This window comes from Dasypus novemcinctus, chromosome 10 (assembly GCF_030445035.2).
Source record: "Dasypus novemcinctus isolate mDasNov1 chromosome 10, mDasNov1.1.hap2, whole genome shotgun sequence".
Lineage (NCBI taxonomy): Eukaryota > Metazoa > Chordata > Mammalia > Cingulata > Dasypodidae > Dasypus > Dasypus novemcinctus.
Genome location: NC_080682.1, coordinates 14,712,265 through 14,730,143, shown reverse-complemented (window position 1 = coordinate 14,730,143; position 17,879 = coordinate 14,712,265).

Below are 17,879 nucleotides of genomic sequence, written 5' to 3'. Positions count from 1 at the left end.
AGAGACCTCAGGAAACTCAGAGATGGGGTCTTGAGTCACTGAGTCCAACCCCACCCTTACAGAGAGGGACACGGGCCCCTACCTGGCTGCGGGTGTTAACGATAACGGTTCCTATCTGCTGGCACCTACCGCATGCTTAGGGCCGTGCTAAGTGCCGGGGGCGGCTGGGTGAGTTTCCTCTGGCTGCAGTAACCAATTACCACAAACCTGGCAGCTTACAGTTCTGGAGGTCAGACATCTAAGGGGTCTCAACGGGCTAATACCACCGTGTCGGCAGGGCTGCTTGCCTTTCCAGAGACCCCAGGGGAGAATCTCTTTCCTTCCTGTTTCCAGCTTCTAGAATCTGCCTGCATTCCCTGGCTTGGAGCCCATTTCACCCTCTTCAATGCCAGCATCGTAGCATGTTGTTTTTTTTTGAGATACTGAGGCCGGGGAATGAACCCGGGACCTCGTATGTTAGAAACCGGCACTCAGCCAAATCACCACGCCGGCTCCCCTGACTTGGTTTTTCCCTTTGTTTTTCTTGTTGTTTCCATTTTCCTTAGAAGGCACTGGGAATGAACCCGAGACCTCCCGTGGGATGAGCAGGCTCTCAGCGCTGTGAGCCACATCTGCTCCCGGCATCGCAGCCTCTTTCATCTCTCTCCCTCTGTCTCCCGCCTTTAAGCACCTTGTAATCGCCTTGGACCCACCCAGATAACCTGGAGCCTCTCCCTCCCCAGTCAGCTGATGAGTAGTTGACGTCCACCTGCTGCCTGAACGCCCGCTCCTGAGGAAGCTGGCGTGTCAGAGGGTCAGGGGCCAGGACGTGGGCAGCCTTGGGGGGCGTTCCCACCAACCACAGCTCGAGCCTCCTGGACTCTCGCAGCTCCTCCATGAGGCCCGTTTTGTTTCCCCATTCTAAAGAGGAGGAAATGAGAGGGTCAAGTGATTTCCCAGGTCACAGGGCCAAGAGGTGGCCTGGGTCAGCAGGTGCTTGTGGCCTTCTCCGTCTGAGAGGAGGGTGGCAGGCCCTGCAGTGCTGGGCGTGTGCCCTCCTCGTCCTGCATCAGGGAAGAGGAGGTGGCAGCCGTCACTGGGGATGCTGTCGACACTGGACGTGCTCCTCAAATGTCTTCCAGCCAGAAGTGACCGTGGTGGTTCACCCAGTCCAGCACCCTATGGGACAGTGAACCGGGGCCCGGTCCCCCGACTCCCACTGGGGCTTCCCCCACCCCGTCTCAAGGATAGAGAGGGTGGAGAGCATCATGCACTGGCCTGTGGAAGTCACATCATGTTTCTGAGCCTCAGTTTCCCGACTCCGGGGTCTCGGGACTTCACGTGAACCCATGGGGAAGTGCTTTGTCCACGGCACATCACTTCCCACAGGTGAGCAGCGGGACGGGGGCTTGTCTTCTGCAGGAGGATGGCTTGCCCCTTGTTCCCGACCCTACGGTCGTGCTCGATGATGTTTCGGCGATGCCACCACCATCCTATGAGGAGGTGACTCAAGGTGACAAGAAAGAGGAGCAGAAGTAGAGGTAATGAGGCTGGGCCGGCCCTCCCCTGGCCCTTTGGAACTCACCCCCATGGTCCCTTCTCCCTGGCACAGATGTGAGCTGATTCCCACAGGGACAGTTACCAGAAAGGGGCAAACCATGCTGCCAGGGAGTGGTGGCCAGGATAGGGGCAGCCCCTGCCCCCCAGGCACGTGGTTGGCCAGAGCTGCCTCTCCTGAACCCAGAAGCTTGCTCAAGTCCCACTGTCCCTCCATCAATGACGGACATACAGGGGCGTGGCCGTGTGGGACGTCTCTGCTGGATTTGGTGGGTGCTGCAGGGGCATCAAGCCAGATAGAAACCAGGCCTACTTCTTTCTGGTTCTTCTCAGTTCTGTACTCTTTGGGGAAAAGGGAAAACCTGGGGAGTGGAGGGGACAAGGTAGAGTGGACAAAACTCAACCTTGGGCGGCAAGAGCCCTGGGCGCTCAGCAGCCTCTCAGGCCTGCAGGGTAAACGTCAATGGGCCTCTCCGCCTGCCCGGGCCTCAGCGTGTCCATCTGTAAAGGGGGTGGGTGGATGGCCCAGTCCAGAAGACTCCCAGCTCCAGGTCCCAAATTCAAGATTCTGATCGTGACATATAAGGTCACCGGTGAACTTCCACCTCAGAAGCGCAAATCTACTTGCGCTGAGTAAACAAGGTGAGAGGGAAGGAACTGTCTGCTTCACTTCCCAAATGCCACTCATCCCAGGACAGTCACTGTGATTTTTATTTGTGGACTACACTATACTTCTTTTTTTTTTTCTTATGTAATGTTATTGTAAAAGGGCACTTTGTATCAGTAATAAATAGAAAATCTTATCCTTTATCAATAGAAGCTAACCACAAAAATAATGCAAACACAGAGAACATAAAGCAAAATATGACCCCACCCCAACCCCACCTCCTACTTTTTCTTAACTTGCTTGCTGCACTCCAGCCACCCAGGCTTCCTTGGACACCCCAAGACACACCAGCCTCCAAGCCATCACCCTTTCTCTTCTCCCAGGTATTGGTAGGGTTTACTCTTTGAGTCTTTCCTGGGCCACTGACTCTTGCCAAGTCTGATCTCATTTGATCTCCCATCAAGTTGTGACTTGGGTGCTGATACAACCCCCATTTCCCACAGACTCAGAGAAGTTAAACAATTTGCCCAAGGACACACAGCTAGTAGTAAGTGGCAGGGCTGAGAAGTGGATGCAGGCAGTCTTCCTCCATGGCTGGAGCACGGTCCCTGCTCTGCTGGAACTGCACTTTTGCCATCGAGATGAGATTTGCCTGTTTGAGAGGCTACTTCTCTGATCTACACAACACGGTCAGTCCTCACAGCTTGGGGAGACCCTGTCCTCCCAATGGATCATCTCCCACGCAGTGGAAAGCCCAACCCGCGCAGCACCGCAGGTGTTTAGCCGTCTGGGATGGCAATCTTTTCTACACTGCCTTCTATGTCAGGACACCTAAGGACTATTTGTTTCTGCACTGAATAGCTCAGAGTTGGAGGTTCTTTGAATTCTCCTATCTGCTCTGTCACCTCCCTTGCTGCCACTGTCACTCCTGGCTATGGTCACCTGCTTGCCCATCACACCTCTTCTCTCCCCTTCTGAGCTGGGAATTAGTTAGCATTATGACCTTCTGTGGGTTGCAGCTGGTGTTAGAATAGAAGGTAAAGTAAAAGCCAGGAGGCTCTGAGTGTCAGAGGGACCCTTGCAAATGCTCAGGGTGAATACAATTTTTCAAAAGATGAGAGGGTATGACAGAAAGGAAGGGACCTCAGCTTGGCTCCCCAGAGATGGAGGTGCCCAGTCCAACTCAGGCAGGAACTTACTGTGTGATCTTGACTCCATCCTTTCCCCTGCTCTAGGCCTCAGTTGCCTCATTTTAAAATGGAACAATGTGGTTGAGCACCTGCTTCCCATGTATGAGGTCCAGGATTCAATCCCCAGCACCTCCGAAAAAAATAAACGGGGCATTGTGCTAGATGGGTGGTTTGTTTCAATAAAAATGGAAATTGCACTCATTTTTATTTAAGTTTTTTAAAAATCAATAAAAAAAGAGACTTTCATCAAAACAGTTTTCCCTTTAAAAGGACATGGTTGCCTAACCTCTCCAGATGCCTGGTGGCAGTCCCTATGGGATTAACAGACCTGGGATGAGTCTGCTCACTGCCGGATCACTCTGGGTCTTAGCAGCACCACACTCTGCTAGAGTAGGTTTGATCATTATACAGTTGAGGTCTCAGCCCAGAATGCAGAATTTCTAATACAGCCACCTTTGAGCTGTAGTGGATTTTGGTCAGCATTTTTATTTATAATCACTCCTTAAAATGTAGTACCATTTTCCCTGTGTTTTATTTTAATAAAAATATTCAAACATACAGGTGGGTTAAAAGAATATTACAATGAACACCCATATGCCTTCTGCCCAGATTAAACAAATGTTAACATTTTGCATATTCTCTCCCTCATTAATCTACCTATGTACTTTTTTGCCAAGCCATTTGAAAGTAAGACGCCATGACCTTCGTCCCTAAATTCTCCTGCCTGCGCCTCCTAGGAATAAGGACATTCTCCTACATAATCACTGTCGTTCCATAATGCTAACTAATTCCCTGTCCATATTGATTTCCCCTGCTGCACCAAAACTGTCTCTTCCTGTCCTTTATTTTTAATCTGTAGCCAATCCATTTTCATGATTATATTTGTATCATTTTATCTTTTTTTTTAATCTAGAACAATCCTCTCATCTTTCTCAGTAACATGGACTTTTTGACATTCTAGAATGTCAGTTTCCTCATGGTGTCATTTAACTTGTTCCTCCATCTTCTTTCCTGTAACCTGGCCGTCTGTCCAGACTCTTGAGGCTTGGTCTGGTGCAGAATAAATGCTCTTGGGGAGAACGTTCTGCGGGGGTGCTAGGCTTTCATTCTGTACCCATCAGGGGCTTCCGGGGCCAACTCGTCCCTCTCTTGGTGCCACTGACGGGATGCGGGATGGCACATGGGTACCTGCCATGTCTCTCCACTGCCACTGACATTTTTTATTATTGATTTCCTTACAGTATTTATTTGAAGAAAATGAAATGGCATGCATCACTTGTTAAATGGGAAAACACTGAGATTTTGTCTTTCTGTAAAAAACAAAAAATAGTACATATTTTAAGTGTATTCCGCATTAACTTTATAGTACTATATTTAATGCAATGACTTAAACTGACTTTCTTTTTTTTAAAGATTTATTTTTTTATTTATTTCTCTCCCTTTCTCCCCACCCCCCACCCCGGTCCCGGTTGTCTGCTCTCTGTGTCCACCCACTGCGCCCTCCTCCTTGTCCACTTCTGTTGTCGTTAGCGACACGGGAATCTGTGCCTCTTTTTTTTTTTTTGCTGCATCATCTTGCTGCGTCAGCTCTCCACATGGGCGGCGCCATTCCTGGGCAGGCTGCAACTTCCTTTGCGCTGGGCGGTTCTCCCCACGGGGCGCACTCCTTGCGTGTGGGGCACCCCCACGCAGGGAACACCCCTGCGTGGCACGGCACTCCCTGTGCGCATCAGCACTGCGCGTGGGCCAGCTCCACACGGGTCAAGGAGGCCCAGGGCCTGAACCGCGGACCTCCCATGTGGTAGACGGACGCCCCAACCACTGGGCCACGTCCACTTCCTGAAACTCACTTTCTAAGTTAGAGTTTCCTCTTTATCATACACCATGCAAAAATGCAGGCTTATTGGAAATACTCCTCAGAGAGTCATATGATTACAAAGCCCACAGCAATGTAAAGGGAATTCATGACTCTGAAGGTTGGGAGATGCTGAACTAGATGAACTTCTGGTTCCCAGCCAGTTCTGGCATTCTAGGTTTCTACAACAATGAGCTGAAAGAAGGAAGAAAGCATGGCAAGCATGTGAATGCTTTTGCTTAGAGATGTCAGGTTGATGGCTCTGGGGAAAATAAATCAGAAGGGTCAGGTTTCTGGGTCCCCAATAGACAGGGCTTTTCAATTCCTGGGTAAGACACTGCCTGACTAACCCTAACCCTAAGGGACAGGCTTTGGGAGCCATGAGCTCCAGGAGTCAGGAGCACATGCAGGAGGTGTGTGGAACCAATGGGCAGGATGGAGGGAGAGAATCTTAGTGGACAGAAGGAGCACCTGAGACTAAACTTCCTCTACCACTTACTTGTTGCAAAACCTAGGTGAAATGCCTAACTTCTCTGGGCCTCAATTTTCTTATCTGTAAAATGGGAATGATGATCCCTTCCTCAGAGAGTTGCAGTGGGGATCAGAGGAGACAATGGATCTGAAGGTCCCAACTCGGTGTCCCCAGAATGTGAGATGCTCACTGTGTCAAGGCATGTGGTGGAGGTATTACTTTCAATCCCTCAGATTTCTTTCAGAGGAAACTCTCCATTTGGAGCTGCTATATCTTTAATGCCTCTAACTCAGGTTAATCTCTTTTTCCCAAGAGACAGCAGACCTGCCTGGTGCAGGTGATGGCATCTCTCCAGAATGTAACAGCACTGCTATTTTTTCATTGGGTTGACATTTAAAGCTGCCTTCTGTTTATGGTGACACTGGGTTTCCGTTTATGGAAGTGATACAAAGTGCTCTTTTATAACACAGGTTTATGCATTTTTTTAAAAAAGCATTGAGAGTTACTTTGGGGAGTGATGGAAATGTTCTAAAATTAATTGTAGTTATGGTTGCACAACTCTGTAAATGTATTTAAAGTCATTGAATTGTTTAAAAAGAGAATCCATTCAAAGAAACCAACCCATCAAGTAAATAATGGTACAAGACACATATATAGTATATATATATAAATCATGAAGGTAGAGCTTGAATGATTGAAGTCTGGGAAACAGGGAAGGTGGATCCCCTCTCCCCGTGCCATTCACGGCAAGGAGGTAGATGTGCACTCTCTGGTTCAGATTAAAAGTTCACTGTGGGCCTTGAACCTAGAATTCTACCTCTAAATCTCATAGAACATTTGTGCTAAAAGAATCTTTGTGGCTCACCTCACCCACCCCCTCATGTGACATACGGAGACACTGAGGCCCAGATAGTGAAGTGGCTTATTAAAAGTTGCCTAGCAGGCCCATGACCAACATGAGGCTAAATCCCAGGCCTTGTGTCGTTACCCAGCCGCCTGAGCCATGAACCCCAGTCTTATCCTACCTGCTTCCCTGGGAGTCGGAGAGCAAAAACAAGGCCAAGTCCTATCTGCACCCAACCCCCACCCTAACTTCCTGACTCCCCAATCTATTGTCTCCTCTAGCCTTTAAACAACCCGCAAACTCTAACCCCATCCCTACCCCAGGGGCATCGAGAGAACCTCACGGCCATGCCTTTCCTCCTTGCCTGCACCCTGCCTGCACCCCTGTCCTCAACCAGGCTCATGGAGACATGGCAGCCTTGCACTCATTCCTTCCTTCCTTCCTCCTTTCCACAGGTACAGATTGAGCTCACTTGCTCATTGGACTACCATGAACAAACACCAGCTCGGACCCTGCACTCTGGAGAGTGAGAACGCCACTAATGACACAATTGCATAATAAACTCCTATAAAGGGAAACTGCGAGATGAAGTGTTATGAGAGTAGCCCCTGGGGACCTAAGCTGGAAGGTGGGGTGGGTGCAAGTCATGTTCACACAGACCTGAGGTCTGCCTGAGGCTAACCAGGTGACTGATGGGGACTCTAGGGTCTGCTGTCCAAGCCCTGTCATTTCCTGTGCAGATTTTTTTTAAATATTTATTTATTATTATTATTTTTAATTACAATTAAAAAAATATATGAGGTCCCATTCAACCCCACCGCCCCCGCCCCCCACTCCCCCCACAGCAACACTCTCTCCCATCATTGTGACACATCCATTGCACCTGGTAAGTTCATCTCTGAGCATCACTGCACCCCATAGTCAATGGTCCACATCATAGCCCAGACTCTCTCACGTTCCATCCAGTGGGCCCTGGGGGGATCTACAGTGTCCCGTAATTGTCCGTGAAGCACTATCCAGGACGACTCCACGTCCCGAAAACGCTTCCACATCTCATCTCTTCCTCCCGTTCCCCACACCCAGCAGCCCCCATGGCTACCGTTCCCACACCCATTCCACATTTTCTCTGTGGACATTGGATTGGTTGTGTCCATTGCACACCTATGTCAAGTGATGGCTTAGATTGCACATGGGTACTGGATGCACTCTTCCTGCTTCTAGTTGTAGACACTCTAGGCTCCATGTTGTGGTGGTTGACCTTCTTCAACTCGATGTTAGCTGAGTGGAGTAAGTCCAATAAGTCAAAGTGTAGGAGCTGAAGTCTGTTGAGGCTCTGGGCCTGGGTGTCATATTATCAGTCCAGAGATTCAAATCCCCTACATATATCTTAAACCCAGCAACAACTACAATTCCAATAAAGTAGCATGCAAGTCTTGTGAAAAGAGATCCCCTCTGAGTCCATTTCCATCACGCAGAAACACCAGCTCCAAAGAAGGGCCATCTGTCATGGCAGTGAACCCCTTCTGCCATGACCATAGAACCTGTGGGTCTCTTTATCCCTCAAAAGAACCAATACCTGGGGTTGTATCTACCTTATCTGTCTCTTAGACTCTGTTCAGTTGTACATAGGGGTATTCCTTCTGACAACCTCCAGACTCTTTTTTAGAGACTCACAGCCTTATAATCTCATTTCTCCTTTCCATTTCCCCCTTACATTAGGTCAAACCGCTTCCCGAAGTCATGTTATTATATGTAGACAGGTATATTCTGCTGTTCCGCATTGAATCTTTAATTCAAGGTCATTTTCTAGTTGCTTCTTCAGCTGGTATGTGGTAGTGATCCCTCAGTGCCAGGGAGGCTCATCCCCGGGTGTCGTGTCCCACGCTGGGGGGAATGCATCACATCTACACGCTGAGTTTGGATGTGAGAGTGGCCACATTTGAGTAACATGAAGGCTGTCAGGAGGAAACCCCCAGGTCCTGTGCAGATTTAGCTCTTTCCAGGATACCCCCCACCACTCAGCCCACCCTACCACCACTACCCCCCACCACACCAGATGGCTGTGATCACTTCCTCTCTGCCTCCCTGCTTCCAAGCAGTCTCATCCCTTGCATTCATTCATAGCAAATTTTCTCCTATTTGCAGACCTCCTGCTCCATGTTGGGCACGGGGCAAGGATCAACCAGAGAAACAGAACCAGTGGAAGATCTATAATAAAAGGGTTATTGCAAGAATTGGTTGCTGTAGTTGGGGCTATCTTGGCACAGCCAATATCCACAGGCAGGTTCAGAAAGGGCGGGCTGGAATTCTCAGGCATGGACTGAAGCTGCTGTCCCCAGACAGAACTTCATTAGGGAATCCTCAATTCTGCTCTGGAGGTCCTTTAACTGATTGAATCAGGCCCATCCAGATTATCTAGGATAATCTCCCTTACTTAAAATCAACTGATTATGGGCTGTAATCCCATCTGCAAACTACCTTCACAACACACAGATGAGTATTTCATTGAGTAACGGGGACCATGGCCCAGCTTGACACATCAAAAGGTCATCGCAGACAGGCAGATTCAAATGAAGGTGTAGAAGGATGGGTAGATAGGTCTAGCACTCACAGAATTATCTTTCACAGGCACGGAGGGAGGTAGTCCACAAACATCCCCATGTTGACAAATTTTATTCTGCTCCAGTAGCTAACTCTTACAGAGCCCTTACTCAGGCACCATTCTAAACAATTCTATCAGAAGTTGTTCTAGTTTGCCAAAGGGCTGCCAATGCAAAGTACCAGAAACATATTTATTTGGGGTAAAAGCTTTTAGTTCCAAGGCCATGGAAAGTCTAATTCAAAGCACTGTAAGAGGTGCTTTCTCAGCCAAGTCAGCTGCCATGTATTGAAGCAATTTGGTGGGCGATTTCTGCCTGGTCGCTGCCTTCCTCCAGGGCAACCAGGCATAGGGCTGGTCTCTTACCAGCCTCTTCTCTCAGGTTCTGCTGCTCCGCTCTCTTCCCCTGGGGCCTCAGCTGCTTGAGCCTCTCCTTTCTGTCACATGCCAGGATCAAAAATGACAGAGCTCTCTTTTCCAATGTGTCTCCAATTTTTATTGGCTCCAGCAAGAGGGTGAAGACTCAACCTGAGTCATGCCTCACTGATGTAGTCCAATCAAAAAAAGGTCTCACACCCACAAGGGTGGACCAGCCCACAAACATAACCTTTCTCTTTTGGGGATTGACAAACTAATTTCAAACCACCACAAAAGTCTTCACAAAAAATCATTTTGTGGTTGAGGGAACAGAGGCCCAGAGAGAGTGTCATTTGACCAAAGTTGCACAGAATCTTTCTCAGACAGTTTAACACCAGAGCCTGGACTCGTGACAAATGCTGTGACTTGCATCAGCTGGTTCACTTACATCAGAACTAGCATTGTTCTGAGCAGTTTGTCCGCATTATCTCTTAATCCTCAAGGATATTATAAGGAAAGGGCTGTGGTTATTTCTATTTTACAGGTAAAGAACTGTGAGACCTAGAGAATTCCGTTCCCCAGCTCCTTGGGGGCAGAAATGGGACTCAGGCCTTCATCTGACTGCAAAGTCCAGGTCCTTCTCCCTGAAACAGAGGTGAAGATCTGTATGGAAGTAAATGAAAAACACCCAAATGAGGACAAACAAAGGCTATCTGTTGAGAGCTTGCCATATTACAACAAGGGAGTCGGCCACCATCCCCCACCTGCATTGGGCAAAGACTCAAAGGGAGTCTCCACTTAAGTGTGGAAAAAGAGGAAAACTTGTGTGTGCCCTGATTGGAAAAGGCTGGGGGACAGCTGCCTAGAAGCAGGGCAGCCTGTGTGATTGGTTAGGAGAGCATGTTTGGCTCTCTTCTATTGGTCCTAAGTTGGAAGCAGGGGCAAAAATTAGGGGAACTGTCAGTTATTGACCAAGTCCTGGTTATTTGGGGTCCCAGGGAAACCTCCTTCAGCAGGAGATAGAGTCTGCCTTAGGTTCCTGGGGCTGCTGTAAGGAAGTAGCACCACCTGGTAGCTAAAATCAACAGAATGGATTCTTTCAAAATTCTGGATGCCAGAAGTCTGAAATCAAGGTGTTGTCAGGGCCCTGTGCTCTCTCCATGGCCCTAGGGAAGGATCCTTCCTTGCCTCTTGGCTTCTGTGGGTGGCCAGCCATCCTTCGTGGTCTGTGGCTTGTGGCTGCACCACTCCAATCTCTGCCTCTGTCTTCTCTCCTGTGTGTCTCTGTCTCTGTGTCTCTCCTCCTCTTATGACATCAATTATATTGGATTAAGTACCCACCCTACTCCAGGCAACCACATCTTTAATTATATCTATGATGACACTATTTCCAAACAAGGTCACATTCTGAAATACTGGAGTTAAGACTTCAACATATATTTTGGGGAGACACAGGTCAACCTATACCAGAGTCTGAAGACAGCCGCTAAGATCAAAATCACATAGAGGGAGTGGATGTTGCTCAAGGGGTTGAGCACCCGCTTCCCACACAGAGTTCCAGTTCCGTTCCTGGTGCCTCCTAAAAACAAAAACAAACTGCAAGCAAGCAAATGAAAAAAAACAACTCAGGAGAGCTGGTGTGGCTCAGTGGTTGATCACTGGTTTCCCACTTATGAGTCCCGAGTTCAATCCCCAGCCCCGGTACCTAAAAAAATAATAATAAGTAGGAGACCAGCTGAGGGAGTAGCACATTCTATCTCCCCAGAAGCCCACAAGGGCATGGGTTCATGGAGAGGAAGGTGATGGGACTCTCCTAGCTGTTTGTATTCTTACATTCCTCTTCCCAACCCCTGGGCAGGGTGGGGGGCAGAGCATAAATAGTTGAACTTGAGGAAGCTAAGTATGTGTGTTTGAGGTCTTCTCTGAGATGGTGTGAGGCAGAGAACAACATGGATGAGGAACCAGGGGAATAGCTAAGAGTTGGACTTGCATCAGACTCACCTAAGGAGCCCCACCTCCTACAGAAATCATTTATTTGTCTATTGCAGTGAGTCTATTAGCAATTCTGGAGACATTTCTGGTTGTCACAACTGGGTGGGTGGGTGTGTGCCATTGGCATCTAGTGGGTGGGGGCCAAAGATGCTGCTAAACTGCCTACAGTGCATGTGGCTATATAAACAGATGCTCAATCAAGAGCACAGAAGTAGATACACAGAAAAAGACAAGGCAGAGGAGAGAACTTGGTTTTGACACTGGAGCCACAGGGGAGAGATGAGACATTCACCTGACTGTTTACAGCCGACCTTGTGAAGAGAACAGAGCAGCCAAGACGCCCTGAGAGATGAGCCTTTTGGCCAGCCTACAGCTGAGATCAGAAGAAGCAGGGCCCATGGAGCCTGAAGAGGAAAGAGGAAGGCTGAACCCATGCAGACATTGCCCGCCATCTTGCTTCAACACATGGCAACAGACATTTGGTGAGAAAGTACCTCTTATGGTACCTTGAGTTGGACTCTTTAGGGCTTTGTAACTGTAAGGTTTTACCCCAAATAAATATCCTTTATAAAAGCCAACAGAGTTCTGGTACTTTGCATCAGCACCCCTTTGGCTGACTAATAAAAGTGCTTAAGACAGTCCCCACAGCAAAGGATTATCTGGCCCAGAATGCCATTAGTGCCCAGCTTGGAAAACCCCATGCCAGGGAGAGGCCTGGGCTTCTGATTTGTGCTGTAGGCCATGGGAGTCATTGATTTGTGTCCTGGAAGTATCTCTCTAGGACCATGGTATACAATGTTCAGAGAATTTCTTACCCAAATGGGAACCAGCCATCAATCAATCATTCCTTTAGTTCTTCAGCTCAGGTGCAAACCACTGTACTTGGCACTCAAGCTTCCAGGAATTGGGGTGCTTCTTGCCTGCTTAATTATACCCTCTCCCCTCCCCATGGTCAGCCCTGTTTGACAGACACACTCATGTGCACAGACACGCACAGGCACACAGAGAAGCTGAGTGACTTCCTTGCAGAGGGGCAGCTAGTGAGTAGCAGGGCTGGGCCAGGGCTGTGCATCTCCCTGCTGAGGGCGAGGAAACCTGACCTTGTGGGCCTCTCTGCCCAGGACCCTCACTGGACAAAGCTGGGGCCAGTCCACCCAAAAAGATGAGGACCCAGTGTGGCTGCAACAGGGCATGGAAAGGAGAGGGACACAGTGAGGAAAAGGCTGGGGAAAAGAATTGGGATGGACTGGGGATGAGCTAATCACACAGAGGAGGAGGTGTACCTGTGGGAAGCAAAAGAAGCTGTGAGGTAAAGAAGTCACAAGAAAAGGAGGATAAAAAGGTCCCAAAATATGTCTGAGTGCAGCCATGTTTATGTGTCTGTGTCTGTGAGTATTGGTGTGTGTGTGTACGTGTGTGTGAAGGTGTGCAAGTGCATGTGGAGGCATGTATGAGTATGTGTATCCTATATCTGTGAGTGTGCATGTGCATGTAGTGTGAATGAGTGTGAGGTGGGTATACGTGTGCATGTGTCTGTGTTGGGTGTGCCTGTGTGGGTGCATGTGTGGGCAGGTATGAGTGGGTGCATCTGTGGGTCTGCTTTTATATGTGTATGCCTATACAGAGGTGTTGGAGTATGGGTGTATCTGTGTGTGTGTGTGAGTGTGTGTGAATGTGTGTCCTGCTGTGTCACCAGCCCCCTTTATTCAGAGTGAGGTTGGCATGTGCCTACTCAGAGGCACTTTCCCACCTTCCCTGAGAACAACTTGACCTGAAAACCTGCTGGCCACCCAGGTGATAGTCCACCATGGAATCCAAAGGCACTGCGGGCAAGTGCTACACTTTATTCCTTTGGTTTTCTTGGGTCAGACTTGGCTGTGGATGCCTCCTCAGCTTGCTGACAGACATCTTCGCTCCATCACTGTTGGGGCTCAGCCCCACTCCATTGGGTTGTTCAGAAAACCCAATGCTTTGTCTTTGGAATGGGGGAGGGGGTGGGACCGGGGCCTCCTCCAGGGTGGTCCCCTTTGCCACTTTGCCCACTTAATGCTGCCACCAGCACTGTGGCTCCAGCTGATCCCAGAGAAGGCCCTTGCCCCTCAGGGTGGGCTGGGCTGGCCCAGGGAGCACCCTCCCCACTGCCCTGGAAGCTGGGGTGTCGGGCCCCACTTTGAACCCCCACATCACCTTTGGTCTCGAAGCCTCCTGCCTCCCCCAGGAAGGGCCACTGGGCACTTCCCTAGCCAAGCACCCAGTTCTACTTTAATTTAGTGATGGGCCAGGTTTTCCAAAAACATGTGCATGGCAGCATGTTTAGGGCAGCCCTAGAAACTCCAAGGATGCTGTTCCCTTCCCTCTTCTCTCCTCGGATGAGAACAATCTTGACTTTAGACCTCAGACTTCAGAAGGATTTTTTATCCTTTCCAGGAAGGGAAAGATGAGCCTAAAGTCTGAAGTTTAAGGAGAGTGTATTAGTCAGCCAAAGAGGTGTTGAGGCAAAATACCAGAAATTAGTTGGTTTTTATAAAGGGTATTTATTTGGGGTAGGAGCTTACAGATATCAGGCCATAAAGCATAAGTTACTTCCCTCACCAAAGTCTATGTTCACATGTTGGAGTAAGATGGTTGCCGATGACTGCAAGGGTTCAGGCTTCCTGGGTTCCTCCCTTCCAGGGTCTTGCTTCTCTCTGGGTTCAAAGTTTCTTTCTTCCCAGGGCTTGCTTCTTCCTGGGCTCAGGTTTCCTCTCTTCCTGTGGCTGACTTCTCTTTCCTCTGTGAGCCTACTTCCCGCGGCTCCAGCTTGAGGCTTCAGCATCAAACTCCAACATCAAAAACCCTCAACTCTGTCCTTTGCCATGCTTTAATGACATGGCCTAATCAAAGGCCTAATCATAATTCAATCACGCCCCGGTACAGACCAGATTACAAACATAAGCCAATATCTATTTTTTTGAATTCATAACCATATCACACTGCTACAGGGGGATTTTCTCCATGGAACATGGGGCAACAGCCCATGCTACCTGTCCATTCCGATTGCCATGGAGACACCCTGGCACTGGCTCGCCGCCTTCAGGGCCCTGTTGGGGAGACCTGGGAATGCAGGGGTCACAGGGTCACAGGCAGTAAGTGGACAGCATGGGGCGTGTCCTGTGCATTTGGGGTGGTGACATTCCATGCTGGAGAGGAGAAAAACAGGGCCAGAGAATTTAGGGCAGTTATGTGAGAGCCTGGCCTGTAGGTGTGGGACAGACAGACACCAACAAGCCGGCTGCCCACTCCCCGACCCCACCCGCTGGTGCCTCACTCATCTCCCAGCAGGACCTGCCTGGTGCCCAGGCGGCTGCCCCCACCCCCCCTTTCTTTCCCAGGCTCTCCTTCCCCTCCAAATCCCTCTTGTCTGGGAGAAGGGACTTAGAGGGCCTGAGGAGAGGGAAGGAAGGGGGGGCAGAGGGCTCCCCTGGGTTCCCGAGCTGGCAGCTCTCAAGGGGTGGCAGTCTTGGCAGCTGTTGGAGGAACTAGCCACCCCCTCCAGCCTCCCCTCCTTTTCAGAAATCCCTTACTCCAGCCACATCCAACACCTGGCATTCTGCACCACACCCCCTACACACACACACACACACACACAAATGCCACACGTTTCCCTCTCCACTCTCTCTGGTTCTTCTTTCTGGAAATTTCCCACCTCCCACCCCATCCTACTCCTCACACCTCTCTCACTTCCACTCCAGCAGCATCCCCCACTTCTTCTTGGCCCCCCTGACCCAACATATGCTCTGCCTCACCTATGGTCTGACTCTCAAGGAATGTCATTCATTTTTAAGGGTCTCAAACTCACAGCCCTCCAAGAACCAGGTAAGTTACACAAATGAATGAACAAAGTGGGTATAAAACAACAGGGGGTGGCTGCTGTACACTGGAGAGGGCTTGCCCCTCCTAAAGCCATTCAGTTTCCAGAAAAATCTACCACTACCCTGCTGGACGGACATAGCACCTGGAGCAGGTAGGCACCATCAGGGGCCACAAATGTTTGACCACTCGTCTGTGCACATCTTTCCTGCTGGACCACAAGCTTCTCGAGAGTTGGGTGTTCTCTTATTTTATTTTCTATTTGTTCATCTGAATAACAGACCAGTTTATGGGTTTATCCAGTTAAACAGAATTCAGATGTTCTCTGCCACTCCCTCGCGTGTGGTGTTGGGAGATCAATAACATTGGGTGCAACCAGCAAGGGGGGCACCTCTTAGTTCCCAGATCTGTTCGGAAGTGGACTGCAAGGGTGTAGTTGGGAATGAATGAGAAGCCCTGGAGAGAAGCGAAGCATCAGCGGCAGCCTTACTGACTTCCCAACGTGACGTCTCAGTTCTCCCAGAAGCTCTCTTCCCCAGCCGTCGGGGAGCACAGTTCCTTGGAGACACTCCAGTGGTCTTGCTGACCTCTCTGCTCACTGGACATATCCATCAGAAGGTGCTCCAGATACCTCCCCCAGGACTTGTGGTCGAGTTATAGTCTCCTCTGTTTCCACTATTGCCAGACAAGAGTTGGGTTTGGCTCTTAAGGAATGTACACAGAATTGACAGAAACTAAAGGGCAAGGAAAAAGTGGGAAGGGGCCAGGGAGCAGAGAACGAGGCTGGGGGAGAGAGAATTTGGAAGGCAAAACTGGTAAGCTACCAGTATCGGTGGGTCCCGATAGGAAAGAGCGAGACCCAAAGTGGGTATTGGGAGGAGAATTTAATAGAAAGACTGTTTACCAAGAAAAGGGTTTAGAAAAGGTGACTAAAGAGGGTGCCATACCCAGAGCTACTAATGCCAAGGACTTGTCTGTCTGTCTGTCTGTCTGTCTCTCTCTCTCTCTCTCTCTCTCACTCACACACACACTCACACACACAGGCCTGAAGGATTAGAAATGACTGGTCCAAGGATTAGACAGTAGCTAAGAGAGAGAACTGGAACTAGCCCATGGCAGCATGTCATCCCAGACCTCTGGGTACACAGCAGTCAGAAAGCTCTGCACCCATGCCCAGCACCACAGAAGCAGGGAAAAGTAGGCAGAGTCTCAACGTTTTAGCAGGAGAACTTTTTTTGAAAGCAAAATCATCATGGAGATAAAACCAATAAAGGTGATATTTTATTATTATAAATTTATTTTAGAAATTCAATTTCATAGCATGTATTTGTTATAAAGTAAGTCAAGAATGCTGCAGAAGTTTCAACAAGCACAAAATTGGAAACCAGGGAGTATGGTAATGGCCGCAGGGGGGTCAGTGCCAGCACTCACGTTTATTTCAAAATTCCATTTGCTTGCACAGTGTCGAGAAAGGCAGGAATCCAACTGACAAATAATTGCACATGATAACGGTCTTTACCAACTTGCCTGCAGCTGGAGACAACCTGGGCTTTCTGGAGGAGGAAGCATTTTGAACTGGATCTTGAAGGATGGGGGAGAGGTGGGTTTTGTGGAGCTGGGGCAGGCAGAGGCTCAAAGGCAAGACAGCATCAGTAGCTACGATGTTTCTGTTTGCCCTCCAACTATGGCAATGGATGCCTTAGGGGAGGGACAGACAATGAAAGTCAAGGTGGGCAGCACATAGCCCAAGGTAGGTCTTCCACCAAGCATGACCAGGGAGTGCCTTTTAAGATGTGATTTGAAGAGTGATGGGAGACTCCCTTATAAAAATTCACCCCACTCCTCATTCGTCACTAGGCTTAAAATCCCACCATCAATGGCTCCCTCCTTCTGGGGGCTTCCTGGGTCCCTGGTAACTGCAAACATCCCAGAAAGAAGGTGGAGGGCAAGGAGCAGGTATGAGGAAATGAACAAAGTAGGGTGGACATGGTCAAAGGAGGGCAGTAGAAGGGAAAGGAGAAGTGAACATGTATGCGGCCACCTCCATGTGCCAGGAACTGTGCTAGGTGTTTTCACATGGTGCCCCCTTTCCTCCCACAGTAGTCCTGGGATGGATATTTTCCCCCAGTCCTGAGATGAGAAAACAGAAGCCCAGAGAGGTTAACTCACTTGCTCAGCGGTGGGAGTTGAGATATCAGGCGCAGAGGGCTTGGCAGCCAGGAGCCCACATAAGCACCCACGAAACTCGGGTGGGGGTCCTGAAGGAGGATTTGGATGGGTCAGCATTCCCCTATCTGGGGGCAGGTGGCATTAAAGGCAGAGATTCCTGGGCCCCTTCCCTGGAGACTCTGATTCAGATGGCCAGGCGTGAGCCCAAGAGCGCATTCTTCCAGCAAGTACCCAGCCAATTCTAATGACCCAGCAAGCTTGGGAAGCACTAGGCAGGGAAAGGAGAAAGACAAGTGGATTCCAGGCTGCCAGTATGGCTTGCACTAAGGCTCAGAGGTGGAATGGAGAGTTGCATGTTTGGAGGACAGAGGAGGAGTGATGCTTGGAGAGGTGAGGGGTTGGCATGGTC